The following is a 15,037-nucleotide window of genomic DNA, read 5'->3' as shown; positions in this document are numbered from 1 at the left end:
AGGGATGGTTTCTGGTGCCCCCAGAAGCCTTTGCAATGCCCACTTGGAGCTAATCAAGGTGTGGCTCAATCATACTGACATTTCTGGGCTCCTATTTTCTCACCTGAAAAATTAGAGTTGAGCTTCATCAAAGTTGTTTTTGAACCTCTGAGGCCAGAATCACTTCTTTGAGGGTTTGTGGCTCTGCTCTAGGTAACTGGATAGCTGAAATTTGGATTGTGGTATAACTAAGACATTACCTTATTTCCTTGTAATGAATGTGTTTATAACTAGCCCTTCTACTAGGATGTAGAAAAAAAAATTTCATCTTACAAGCACCACTCAATGAACTTTGCCTTTACTTGGACAATTTTGTTCTGATCTGTCATTGTGGGAAGAGAAGAGATGCAGTCTTTTCAGGGCAGAAATCACTTTAGTTCTCTAACTCTGCTATCTGCATGTTTTCTCCATTAATAAATTACATGTCATGTTTATTTTTTAAAGATTCTTTTTTCAGTATATAAAGAAAGAATGAATAAAAAAGAGTGAACTAAATTTGCAATTACCCAGGATAGTTCCTGTTTAAAAAAAAAAAAAAAGATGTTAGCAGGGCGCAGTGGTACATGCCTGTAATCCCAACAGCTCAGGAGGCTGAGTCAGGAAAATCAGGAGTTCAAAGCCAACCTCAGAAAAAGTGAGGCGCTAAGCAACTCAATTAGATTCTGTATCTAAATAAAATACAAAATAAGGCTGGGTTTGTGGCTCAGTGGTGGAATGCCCCTGAGTTCAAACCTTGGTATGCCAAAATATAGGTTTTTATCTATTGAGGTGATACACCTATTTTTTTCATATAAATGAATTCAAGTAAATATGCTTTACACCAGTCAAGTCATCTTCAAAGTAAAAAAAGAAAAAAGGAAAATTTTCTTTACCTGAGCAGTCTATCTACCATGATATTTCCATGTACTTGATCATAATTCTTTAAAAATATTGGGGAAATAACTGGAAAATCCAAACCATAAATCAATCACTAAAGTTTTCTCTTTTTGAAGGCTTGCAAATAGAATTTACATATCACTTTCTGAGTAAAAACTCAGGTGCATATGATTAAAAAATGCAAGCTTTGACAGTATAAAATATCACTTTTCATAGAGAAATTACAAGACAGTGTCTGATCTCTGTATTTTGAAACAAAAAAAAACCACTTTTCTTTACTATTATTCAGTTTGATGCAAAAATTCCAAAATTGTTTTATGAAAAACTTTCTTTCAACCCAGGGCTGTACTTCTGAGAGTTACACTTCATGGTCTTTTCCATTCACATCTGACTGAAAGCAGACTGGCTGCACCATTTTAAATACATACAAAGATCTAATGAAGTTAGGCAGTGGAGCATGACATTGCTTCTCTTATTTATTTATTTATTTATTTATTTATTTATTGTTGTTGGCCTTTTTTTATTTATTTGTATGTGGTGCTGAGACTCAAATTCAGTACCTCACACATGTGAGACAAGTGCAATACCACTGAGCCACAGCCACAGCCCCTGCTTCTCTTCTTTTGGCATATTTCTTTCTGGGTCCTCTGAACTTGGAATTTGTGTTTAAAAATGTTTCATTAATTCCTATTAGGGAATTACTAGTAAGGAAATTTGCATGTTAGCTTCTATCAAACTGTATGAATAAGTGTTAACCATTCTCAGTTAAAAGCCCTCCTTTTAGCCCTACTCATGTGCAAACATCATGCACCTCGGCAAACCATTGAGGAAATTAATGCACTTCAGCCTACACAAGCACTTGTTGATGAATATTAGCATTATAGATTTTAATTTAAAATAATATCAGTCTTTTCTGGCCTGCATTGTAGTGCATGTGCTGTCATCTGCTTATAATAATGAATCTGAAAATCCACGTAAATTAATTTGCTACCTCTCTTGCCAGCATAATGGCTTGGATATTGATCCTAATCATAGAGCAGTTGCAGGTATTTCATTCAATACCAACAGGACAGATTGGGCATTGTGGCTTCTGAAACATAGTTGGAATGACAGTAGAAACAAAGGTGCATTTTTCTGTCTCCCCCACCCCTGCACCACCAGGTTCAACTTTTCCCTGCTCAGAGTGGCTGTGGGTTTCATTCTTTCTCAATATTTCACTACAACTAGAAACACAGTCAACCAATTTAGTGAGCAACAAGACTCAAGCGTAGAACACCTAAGTTATCCCTACCTGTCTCTCTCTGAGGGATGTCACTCCAGTGACCAGAAGGGCTCTGTGTACCACCCAAACCCTTGATATCACTGCCCAATATGGTAGCCACCACACATGTTGCCAGTTATATTTAAAGTAATTAAAAGTAAGTGAACTAAGAAACAAACTTCTCAGGACACAAACAGATATCTGTTCAGTTTTCTGCACATTCAAAAGATGAAACAATCCCAAACTTTCAGTGATGAATGAATGGATAAACAAAATGTGGTATGTATACACAGTGGAATATTATTTGGACTTAATTAACTCTAGTACATTCTGCAAAGTGGAGGAACCTTGAGTACAGTACACTAAGTAAAATAATCTAGTCACAAAGACAAATATTATGTGATTCTCCTTAAATGAGGTTCTCAGAATCATTGTTTAGTCCAAACAAAGTTTTACATTTACAAGATGGGAAATTCTGGGGCTAGGGTTGTAGCTCAGTGGTAGAGTGCTAGCCTAGCACATTCAAGGTGCTGGGTTTGATCCTCAGCACCACATAAAATTGATAAATATAATAAATGTATTGTATCCAACAATAACTAAACACACACACACACACACACACACACACACACACACACACATATATATATATATATATATATATATATATATATTAAACATTGAAAATTCTGGCAATTAATGTTGATTATGGAGGCACAACAATGTCAATGATTTTAATGTCACAGATTTAAATGTGCTTACATAGCAAATTCTACATTATGCATATTTTACTCCAATTTGAAGCATAGTCCCTCATTTTTCCATTAGCCCCATGTGGTCAGGGGTTACCACGCTAGAGAGCACAGGGATGATCACTCCCCTTATCAAAGGAAACTCTGCTGATGTCATTGCTTTAGCTTCAGGCTGTTGGGATTCAGGTAGGTGAAGCAAGGAGCTGAGCTTTGGTGAGATTTGGTCCCAGTAATAGGTTGGTTCCCTGCACCCTGCACACACCACAAGTGCAGCATAAATGGAAACAGACCACCTTCTTCTGATTGAGACATGACCTGGTTTCTCTACCTTTGATTTAAAGTGCTTCTATGTTCTTTGAAATGCATTTTCCATTTTCAGAACAACTAACCATGAACATACATGGGGCTATCAGAGTCAGGCACTCATCTTTGTATGTTCAAGTATTTTTAAGTCAGAAGAGTTAAACGTGGTATCAATCTAAACTGTAAACTAGAGTAATGCTAATAGAAGCCACCTCTGGATTGCAAATTCACTAACAAAGAAATCAACCAATTGATCATAGGGTATGGATAAACAACGATGGGCAGGTGTCATTACACCATCTTATTTACTCCATTATGATCCCTTAACTTGTAGTGATGTGTGAATGCTGGGTAGCTATTAGGAATCACAATTCAATGTCAGTATTTGAGAGTCCAAGTCTGTCTGACCCCAAATTTAAGGTACTGCACTACCGTCTACAGGTGTTATTTATGGTCCATGTATTTATTTTTCACTGATATTCTTAAGAGTAGAGATGTATTTTTTTTTTCTTTTTGTTTTAACTGATAACATCTATCATGTGGCACTTAATAGTTTTTTAAAATTCTTTCTGAATAAATGGCCAAAGGCACACACTGGGAGTTCCCCCATCCCACTTCTGGCTTTTGTGCGTTTTGAGCCTTCAGACAGTGAGTAGGTGAGATGTATCTTCTTCCCTCCTCTCAAAAGCCCCTCATCGTAAAGAAAAAAGTAATTTCTCACCCAACTCCATGTTCACTTTCTTTTAGTTGTCAAAGATAGCTTTCTTATTTTTCATACTAAGCACATTTTTAAATCTTATTCTAATTTAGTAGCAATAATAAAATATATAAAACTGTGTAAACAGAGTGTACCTGAATATGGTCTGTTCCATTATAAGTGGGTTCTGAGACACGTAGCATTTCATTGCTCTGGGAGATCCACTGGCTTTCTTCTTGTTCAGCGTCTCCTCTCACACATGGAATGGCCTCCAGCAACCAACCATTCCACTCACCAGGAGATGCTTTCATTAACTGTTTAGTTAACTTGGTTTTGACAAACATAATATGAATACTGCTTGCCAATTTCTTTATTTTCAGTAAAATAGAGAGCTTTTCCACTGCACTGAGCCTTTTGAAATTTGAAATTCATTCTTCTTGTAACAAATTAGTTTGAGTCACTGACAAGCCTTGAGTACCTTCTTAATAAAATAATTGTACTGTCGATTTTGCAATTAATGTATCAGTCTGGCTGGGCACAAAATCACGATCCACTCAAGCAGGAACAAACTTTATTTTTTAAACTGCTGCGCCAAAGACCCATATGCTGTGGGGGGGGCGGGGGGGGGAACTGCTGACCAACACACCTGGCATTCTCCCAGACCCCAACAGGAAGTCCCTCCTCTGGAATGCCCTCCTACTGCACTTCACCAAACAATTGAAACTCTCCAGGTGTCCCTTAGCAGGCCAAGGAGGACAGCAGGTGTCTAATATCCATAAGAATGCAGATCTTATCATAATCATATCATATCAATTGCTTTCTGGCTTCACCTATCAACCAAAAATGCCATGCATCATACTACTTGGCTATGGCTCTTAGCAATTAGACTTCAGGTTTAACCACTTTTGTTTTACCTTTGTTATAATTTTAAAAAGACAAATTATTGTAAATGTTAAATCTGTAGTGTGGTTTGATTCTAGAAACAAAATCTTTCTATTGTTCTATAATAATTTGAAGCTGAGAATATTTTTTAAAATTTATGTTCATCAGTATAGAAAATTAATTTTTGGAATATTTTCCCACCTAGTTTCTTAAATTTTAAATGTCTGCATCATATATATATATACACACACACACACACACACACACACACAAACACATATAGTAGATACATAAAATTATATATATATATAGATACTATATCTATATATCTATGATATAGACATTGATATATAGACATAGACAGTTTTCTAATTACCACCTCATAATCACTTTCGTGCATTTATCTTTACTAATCAGAAGACTGAAAGAAAATCTTTTTAAGTGCATTTGCATTTACTTCATTTGCTACTGCATTTATTGCAATTAATAAAAGTAGTGCAACCAGCTTTTATTGATCATCCTTTTGATTCCAGGCTGCTGAGTACTCAAGAAACCAGAATTCTTAGACATACAAGACAACACTCCTTTTAAGCTGATGTTCCAGTGTTGGAGACAAACATGTCAACTGTGACTCAGTGAGCAGAAGAGCTTCTAAGGAGGAGAATAAGCCAGGAGAGTGGAGGCTTCCTGAGGGCAGGAAGTGCCCTTCCAGTTTAGCAAGATCTGGGGGGCCCAGAGAGCCAGCACTGAAGCCACCAAGCATTCTATGCATAGGGGCTCCTACAGACAGACTACTGAAGCAGTCTCCATAGAAATGCACTCAGGTTAGAAGTTCTGCTGACAGATGTATGCTGGGGACAGGTGGGTGTGGTTGTGTTCATCTGTATTCTGAGTACATGAGGCAGAGTGCTCCAGGTGGGCAGGCTATCTGGCATTTCTGTAGTTGTGCCAGGATATCCCTGTGACTTGAGTCTGGCCCTTGCAGAAGCAGCATAAGCATACATAGTGACTTGCCATCACCAGAATGCTAAGAGGCTTAGGAGATGTGGCCATGGCTAATAGGGAGGACAAAGAGGACATGGGGACCAGGGCTCAGAAGGAATCAGCAGGAGGCAGAGGGAAGGCAGGTGGAGAGCACAGAGGAGGTGGGGAGAGGATTCAGCTACTACACAGACCAGTCGAAGGTGGAAAGTCAGCAGGAGGTGGGTTAAGATGCAATGGCTGACCCTGAACAAGGACACCTGGGGCGCAGGGCAGTGGGAGTGGCTGGCAGAACTGAAGCAGCAGGCACCATCTCTCTTCTCCACGTGGCAGCTGCATATCAGACCTGGTCCATCTGTGACTTCCAGGTCTACTTATTCCTCCTTCCATGTAAATGTGTTCTTTCACTCTCAAAAAAACAGATTAAATTTGCCACGAGAAAAGTTCCTCATCTAGAACCAAACCTTCTGCCTTTCAGGCCATGAGGCCATCACTATGTCCCCGAATGTGAGGCCCAAAAGCAAGCGTCCATGCTCTGCACCCACTGAATGGAAGCCCCACCTGGGAGAAACCTGGAGGAGGCAGAGCTGGGCTGATGCAGGGCTCTCAGCAGCCCCACCTCCCTGGGACTTGAGGCAAGTGAATCTACATCCAAGTGGCAGCAATGGAGGCTCAGTGGCAAAGTGGCTCTCTGGGTTTGGTTGCTGGATGGAGCAACATGATTTCAATTTATTTGAAAATAAACAATCAGCCAACCTTAATTCTATATATGACATAGTCATATTTGTGTTTTAAGAAACTGGAGAAAATGAAGTTCCCAGATGTTAATGAGGCAGAGTCCATTGGGAGAGGCTTGAGGCAGGGGATTATTAGAAGCAAATTTCTTTATGGGGTCCCCAGGGCTGTGCCAGGAAGGGGCAGAATTGGTACAGCATCAGAGTAGTGTGGGGGACTATGGAAGAGAAAGACAGAGGACATGGGTGCCTACTGTTCCTAGCATTCATAACCAGAAGCATGTCTCATATTTATAATAGGGAACCCAGAAATGAAGATGTGGAGGAAAGGAAACTTGAATTAGGTGAAGCTTTAAAAGACCAGCAGCTCAAGAGGCCTGGCAAAAACAGGGAAGAGAAGGTCTCCAGACTCTGATAAACCCAGGTTTGGGGAGATGTGTGCAGGGGACCTCTGTATGATCTAACTGGTAAAGGAAAGGAATTGAGAGAACTAAAAAAAAAAAAAAATTCCCAACAAATGCAGCCATCAAAGGCAAGCATGAAAGGAACGTTTAGAAAACAAGCTGCCTGTGAGGATGGAGGCCCATTGATAGGATGACTTCCAACCCAGAGAAGCAATTCTGCCTGGGAGAGGCCCTGGCTGGGAACAGACCCTCCCAAGACCAAGGCCCAGCACCTGCAGGGCTGAGGACAGACAACAAGTGAAGCCAGAGGTGAATGCTGCTGGGTCATGTGATCAGACAGCTTCCTGCCAATCAAGATGGGGCTGAAGCAAAGGCCTCCATGTGGCAAGACACAAATAACTCAGGGACCAGGACCTGGGACTGTGAGGGAGCGAGAAGGGCATTGTAGGTGCTAAGAGAGGCACCTGGGTAAGAAGACAGAAGGTAGATTTGTGTTGCACTAAAAAGGTGAAAGAAAACCACAGGGGCTTGCAAGCAAGTTCTGAGGTGCACAACTTGGTTTTCTATGTAGATGCCCCTCCCTGTACTCTGGGGTCACTCCTGCTGCCACACCTGGGGGTGTGGGCACTTCTCACTGAGCTGGGACCAACCACAGAAGCCAGGAAGGGAGAAGACTCTTGTCAGGCCACTGCATGGGCCCTGCAAGGATGACTGGAGAGACCTTCCAGCTGTCCTGACTGGGGCCTCGGGAAGCCATTCATCAGTCAGGGAATACTTATAAAGGGGAGACTCAAGCACGCTCACACAGCTCTACCCCCCAGTCTTGGAGCTTTGCTGGGAGATAATTTGTTTTTTTATATTTTACAGATGTATTTGGTAACATAAGAAGTTCCCAATGTTTATTGGGAATATAATCATATGTCCAAGTTAGGTCAGACTTTAACGACTTCTCTCTCCAAATTCAAGGTTGACTGGGCTTTGAAAATAAGTAAAATTTTTATGTTAATTTTGCTGCCCTCTAAACTGGAAAGGAGTTGCCCTTCCCTGAGTCACTCCAACATGTGTCTGTGTTAGCTCCTGCCCAGGCTTTTCTGAATGACAGTTGCCACACACGACCCCATTTGCAGATGTTTCCAGGAAAAAGCATCCCAGCCTCTATGTTAAAAAGGGTTTCCTTGCTGTTGAATTTAACATCAGACCAAAGATAGACTTTTACCACTCAAAGAGAGCAGGGAAAATCCAATCTCCTTCTAAATGTAGTCAAAGCCAGTGCAGTATTTATCAGGGGGAAGAAGAACGAAGGGAGGCCCACCATGTTGGACTGTCAGACACAGGAGCTCATGTGCTCAGTGCAGGTGGGAAGCAACATTGGTCATCAGGCATCCCCAAAAAAGATAAGAGAAAGGAGAGACACAGGCGATCTTTCCTGGCAGATATTAAGCTTCTTCCATCTCATTCTAAATACAGAGCTCAAAATACACCTAGTATTTTGAGGATTGGAAAGACTATCTTGCCATGATCATGCAAAAGAAATGTAGTTATGCAATAAAGTTGAGCCAATTGTTTGCCTTTTCAAGAAAAAGGGATGACTGGCCTTGGTGGCATTTGGTGTCTATTGCTATACCAACTTAGGGATGAAAAGTCCTGGAGAGATGAGGAGAACTGGCCCTTCCTAGTTTCTTTTGCAGTCCCAATGTCTAACTCTGCAGAGGTTGAATGTACTCCTGGATGTGTAGATAATCATATTGCTCATAAATCAACTCTTCACACCTTAAATTAAGCCATGATTGACTTTGGAGAAAATGTCCTCTCATATTAAATAGCCTTTTGTCTTGGCATCTAGGAACCAGAACTGTGTACTGGGCACTGTAAGTAGGGGCCAGGAGCAAGCAGTCAAGGCCCTGTGCTCCCTGGGGCTGGCTGGGGTGGACACCAGTGGTCAGAGAAGATCCAAAAGTACAGCCAGTGAGCTGGATGCTCTCAGACAGCTGAATGTGCTGCCACCATAGAGCAGGATGGCACTCAAGACTGATGAGGCACAGTGGCCCTTAGGGATCCCTGGTGACCAGAGAGGCCCAGGCTGTGCTCTGTGCAGAAGACCCAGCATCCGGCTGCAGATAATGCTTTCCTCTCTGATGTGAAGTGACCGGCTGATAGCAGGGTACATATCCATGAGATGCCATGGACACTCAGATGGTATAAACGAAACTGTGAACCTGTTGCTGGGGACCATCCTCTCTGTGCTCTGCCTAATTGCTGGAAAACTGAGGTTCAGTGGCTCCCCTTTCTGGGGCTCCATTTCTCCAAGAAGAAAATGAGTGACTGCATGTGCTGATGGCTGAGCATTCCTCAGACACCACTCTGCACTTTGTGAATGACATGTCACTATAGCATCAGGCAACACAGTGCAGTGATGAGTCTCAGACATGCTTCTTAAAGGAAAAATTTGTTTCTTAATTGTTTGCCTAAAGAGACTGTTGTACTTCCAAAAAATAAAAAAATACATAAAACTTCAATAAATGTTAAAGCAAAATACCTTTCATTTACATAGTGAGTCTGAAAAAATTCACTGTGCAATAGTTCAACCGGTCATTTTTAACAAAAGCATTCTCATTACCTCAATTTTATTGCCAAAAAATGAAAAAAGGAGGAAATTGTAGATGCATAAGAAAAATCCACTTTTAATAATGCTGAGTCGTGTTCCTATATGAAGTACAAGAATTTATAATCAGATTGTACAATCAGAGGGCCAGATATAATTTCTATAGGCCCAATTATTGCTGATTCTTATTTCAAACACTATGAATATTCTTGGGAATTATTTCCACCCCCTTGAAAGACGTTTAAGCCATTAGCTCATGTAGCATTCAACTACCTGCCAAGTCTTTATTTATTAGTCTCTCCAAGCACACAAAGTAAGCCTCAAGGTTCCTGTTGAAAAAATTGCAGGTTCTGAATGATAGAAAATAGTCTTAAGTTGCTTTAAGAGAACGTTCAAGGTAAAGCTGTAGAAAGACTGAGAAAGCCTTGGAGAAAACAAGAAAAAAGGAAGAAACCAACTGTCCCCAAGATTTTGGGGGAGGGGTATTTTTAAAGTAAGTGAATACTCAGTGCATCCTGGAGCTAGGTAGTGACCAGTGTCCATTTGTCCTATAAGACCACAAAGGCTGGAGGGAATAAGTGAGCTGGGCAGAGCCACCAAACTGGTGAGTAAAGAAACTGGCTTCAGCCTTCCAGGTCTTGCTCCAATGCCTCCACCCACATTCTGTCTGAGTCCTGACCTGTCTTCCCTGGGACCATGTCTATAGAGGCTGCTGCAGCAAAAGCCTCAACATTTGTAGAGTTCACTGTGAAGATTGCAATTCCGCCTTCTCTCTTTGTTCAGATACTTGGCAGTAGATGTTTCTGGCTGTTCCCATTAATCTGGATGAGACACTCTGAAATTAAGCCCTCCTCAATGGCAATACATCGAGTATTGCTGACTGATTCAACTAAGAGAACTTGGCACATGGCGGAGGGCACTGAGAGATCAATTCTGTGACCTCTTCAGCTGTGTGGGCAAAGGGAGTCTTAAACCAACTGAATGCTGTTTGCTCAGGATCACTAGGCAATGCTGGGGAAAAGTGGATCTGGGGCGAGCAGTTTGCACCCCTCAGAACCCACACCGAGCCTGGAGAGGTTGAATTCAGGCTCTCTGTATGCAGTTTCTAGTTGATTGTCTGCATCTCCCTGCCAAGCCATCGTGACTCAGTGCTACAGATGCTCCCATGGAATAGAGAAACAACTCTTTGGTTTCTCTGTGAACCTTTTGAGGTGATACCAATGAAGCCTTCATAGGCAGCAGGCCCAGGATTGAGACAGGACTTAGCAGAGCCGGACCAGACCCACCCTTTGCATCGAACACCTGGCAAAGGGAACGGTCGGCCGCCCTTCACAATGGACACCACCATGGCAGAGACCTGACGTCACCAGAAATCAGTGGAGGGGACAGCTTCATTGAAACTGGAGTCTGCAGGTGTGTGACCCCCGTGCCCCTCCTCTCCACACAGCGGGAAAATCTCAAGGGCCCCCCACCCAGCTCTCCCGTGAGCATGATTGTCAGACTGAGTGAGTCAGGAGTGGAGCATGATCCCTGGCTACCGCTCCCACCAGCACTGAAAATCAAGGTCTCTGGTGCCAGCTCCCATGGGCATGGCTACCGGAGGGCAGGCAGAATAATCTAACAGTTCCCAGCCCCCACGCTCCACAACCTTAGGGGCTGGGGGAATGGCAAACAGAGATAGTGTGCCCAGTCATTCAAGAAAATAGGGGTCCTGGGAGCGGAGACCAGGCGTGTAGTCAGTTTTGTGGTGAACGTCATCAGTGGGAGGGGCCTGGCTGGAGGAAAAGCGGGGACGTGACTGGAGTCCAGGAAAGGCTCTGGGTGCCCAGAATTGGAGAGCTGACCAATGGGAGAGGAGAAGCCAACTCACAGGGATTGGTTCCTGTGTATTGAGAGGAGAAGCATGGCCCGGTGGGCACAGCTCCACCTATTGGAAGAGAAGTTAATCGAACAGTAACACTGCATTATTAAATTTTTTTATTTTTATATTTATATTTTTATTTTTTTGTCTTTTCATTTCTTTTCAATTTCCTTATTCCCCTTTTCTTGAATTCTACCTGTTTACTCTCATTCTCTTTAGCAACTTCTTCCCTTCCCTTCTAATACCTTTCCTCCCAAGCATTATGATGCTGCTTATACATAATTTACTAAATGTGTATAGGTAAATGTTCTGAGGTGTTATATAGTGCTATCAATTCCCCAGCTACCCCCAAATACTCCAGACTTTTCTCCTGTTAATATCCCTCATCAGTAGAGCAATCTTCCAAGGTTGACAAGATATACCAACCTCTATACCATCACATCACTCGACCTAAACATAAGTCCCAAGACCAAACCTCAGATCGCTATATGCCATCAGAATCCATATGCATTTTACAAAACAAATGAATCTGCTTTAAAGTGCATTAAAATTCATCATCTCTAGTCATAGTCTCCCATCACAAAAGAGAGACTCTGGAGATACACAAAACCAAAATAAATTTGTAGGAGTAAACAGTAACTCAGCAGTCAAACTGAACCGGAAGTAACATGAGCAGCATAAAAAAGCAATGAAGAAAAGGAGTACAAACAATGCAGGACAGCCTAAATCTACAGGAGAACCTAGAGGCATCAGAAAAATGGTCAAATAAAGAACTCAAGAAACACCTTATACAGATGGAATGGAATCTTATAGAGGACATGAGACAGAAAATTTAAATAATGAAAGAACACATTTAAAACAGATTCAAGAAGCAAATAAACATCTTTCCAAAAGATAAAGATTATTTAAAAAATCAAACAATAATCCTACAAATGAAGGAAACTATGAACCAAATTAAAAACTCAAACAAGAGTATCAGTAGCAGAGTGGAGCAAATAGAAGTCAGAATGTCACACAATGAAGACAAAATATATCATCTTGAAAAGAGTCTAGCCAACCCAGAAAAGGCTGGTAAGAAACCATGAGAAAAACATCCAAGAGATATGGGATAACATAAAAAAAACAAACTTAGGAGTCATCAGGATAGAGGAAGATATAAAGGACCAAACCAAGGGAATGAGCAATCTGTTGAATGAAATAATTTTAGAAAACTTTCCAGATATAAAAAAGGAAATAGATGTACAAATTCTAGATGCATACAGGACACCGGGCGACATCAACAGCAAACAAACCATAGAGATAGAACTTGAAACTGCTTTATTGTGTCAAGTTTCAAAGAGCTAGCACAAACCGTGTTTGATTTAGAGTTCCAAATACATGTATCCGTATAGGAGAAAACCTCAAAATGAAAACGGTTACTGCAAACGAACGGTTTAACCTAGAAGAACGAAATTTGGTGAGCCAAGTGGGATTGGTGTACTGATCATTACCTGAAAGTATCAACAAGATTGGGTGAAAAAGTGCTGAGATTTCAGGCAACTCATAGTTTTTTGAATGCTTGGCAACCCCTTTCCATGAAAGAGATTCTCGCCAGTCTCTGCTTAGGGCGACATCAACAGCAAACAAACCATAGAGATAGAACTTGAAACTGCTTTATTGTGTCAAGTTTCAAAGAGCTAGCACAAACCGTGTTTGATTTAGAGTTCCAAATACATGTATCCCTATAGGAGAAAACAGAGTGAAACCTCAAAATGAAAACTGTTACTGCAAATGAATGGTTTAACCTAGAAGAACGAAATTTGGTGAGCCAAGTGGGATTGGTGTACTGATCATTACCTGAAAGTATCATCAAGATTGGGTGAAAAAGTGTTTTGTAAGCCAAGTGGGACTGGTGTACTGATCATTACCTGAAAGTATCATCAAGATTGGGTAAAAAAACATTTGCTGAGATTCCAGGAGATTCGTAGTTTTTTGGAAGCTGGGCAAGCCCTTTCAATGAAAGTGATTTTCACCAGTCTCTGCTTTGGGCTACATCAATAGCAAACAAACCATAGAGATAGAACTTGGAACTACTTTATTGTGTCATGTTTCAAAGAGCTAGCACAAACCGTGTTTGATTTAGAGTTCCAACTGCATGTATCCATAAAGGAGAAAACAGAGTGAAACCTCAAAATGAAAACGGTTACTGCAAACGAACGGTTTAACCTAGAAGAACGAAATTTGGTGAGCAAAATGAAACTGGTGTACTGATCATTACCTGAAAGTATCATCAAGATTGGGTGAAAAAACATTTGCTGAGATTCCAGGAGATTCGTAGTTTTTTGGAAGCTGGGCAAGCCCTTTCAATGAAAGTGATTTTCACCAGTCTCTGCTTTGGGCTACATCAATAGCAAACAAACCATAGAGATAGAAGTTGGAACTACATTATTGTGCCAAGTTTCAAAGAGCTAGCACAAACCGTGTTTGATTTAGAATTCCAATTACATGTATCCATATAGGAGAAAACAGAGTGAAACCTCAAAATGAAAACGGTTACTGCAAAGCAACGTTTAACCTAGAAGTACGAAATTTGGTGAGCCAAGTGGGACTGGTGTACTGATCATTACCTGAGAGTGTCATCAAGATTGGGTAAAAAAACATTTTCTGAGATTCAACTAGATTCGTAGTTTTTTGGAAGCTGGGCAAGCCCTTTCAATGAAAGTGATTTTCGCCAGTCTCTGCTTTGGGCTACATCAATAGCAAACAAACCATAGAAATAGAACATGGAACTACTTTATTATGCCAAGTTTCAAAGAGCTAGCACAAACCTTGTTTGATTTAGAGTTCCAACTACATGTATCCATATAGGAGAAAACAGAGTGAAACCTCAAAATGAAAACGGTTACTGCAAACGAACGGTTTAACCTAGAAGAACGAAATTTGGTGAGCCAAGTGGGACTGGTGTACTGATCATAAACTTCCTGAGCTCTTCAGTTCCTTGAATATCCCCCAGCAATGCAGTGAGGTCTCCCAAACAACTGCTAAATTCATTCGCATTTTCAAGTGTGCCTTGGTCCTCAAGACTCAGGCTATTCCTTTCTAGAAGGATATTGTCAGAATGTGGCTTCTCCTCTTGGTCCAGAGGACCAATGGAGGCCAGAAGCTGGTGGATTTCAGGGATGTCTAAAGGGAGTAGTGGAGGATCCTGGTTCTCCATGGCAATTTGGTAGGCATCCAGTGGCTCTGAGAGCATGGTGTTAATCTCACACAAATTCTTAATCTCTGTTTGTTTCTGGCTTTGATTTGGAGGCAATGCCAAGAAATCAGTAGAACTCTGGACTGGAGTTATTGTGGAAATGTCCCCAAGTTCAGTTTGTGAGTTTTTCTCAGTTATTTGGCTTTTTCTGTTATTGCAGATGTATGAGAATTCTGGAGGCTGTGGCAGACAAAATGTCTGACTTGGAGGTTGCAATCCCAAGGAAGCCTCCATCCCTAGGGAAGTTTCCATTCCTGCAAAGGAATCAAGGACGATGATAAGTAGGATGCTCCCCCTTCCCAGCTCCACACCTTTCAGGGGAACCACCAACTGTGGAGAAAGCATTTCTATTAGCTCTTTTTAAGGACCACTGACAGATATCTGTTAAGAGTTGCATATTAGTTACAGGT

General features: G+C 41.3%; 1 pseudogene across 1 annotated transcript in view; it reads left to right on the top strand.

The window, feature by feature from the left end:
• LOC144372358 (mitotic checkpoint serine/threonine-protein kinase BUB1-like) overlaps window positions 1-15,037 on the top strand; it is a 216,638-nt pseudogene that overhangs the window by 127,751 nt on the left and 73,850 nt on the right. The gene's annotated exons all lie outside the window — the stretch shown is intronic.

This window comes from Ictidomys tridecemlineatus, assembly GCF_052094955.1.
Source record: "Ictidomys tridecemlineatus isolate mIctTri1 chromosome 12 unlocalized genomic scaffold, mIctTri1.hap1 SUPER_12_unloc_7, whole genome shotgun sequence".
Taxonomy (NCBI): Eukaryota; Metazoa; Chordata; class Mammalia; order Rodentia; family Sciuridae; genus Ictidomys; species Ictidomys tridecemlineatus.
Note: the sequence above shows the minus strand (reverse complement) of the source record. Positions and strands in the feature narration are given on the sequence as shown.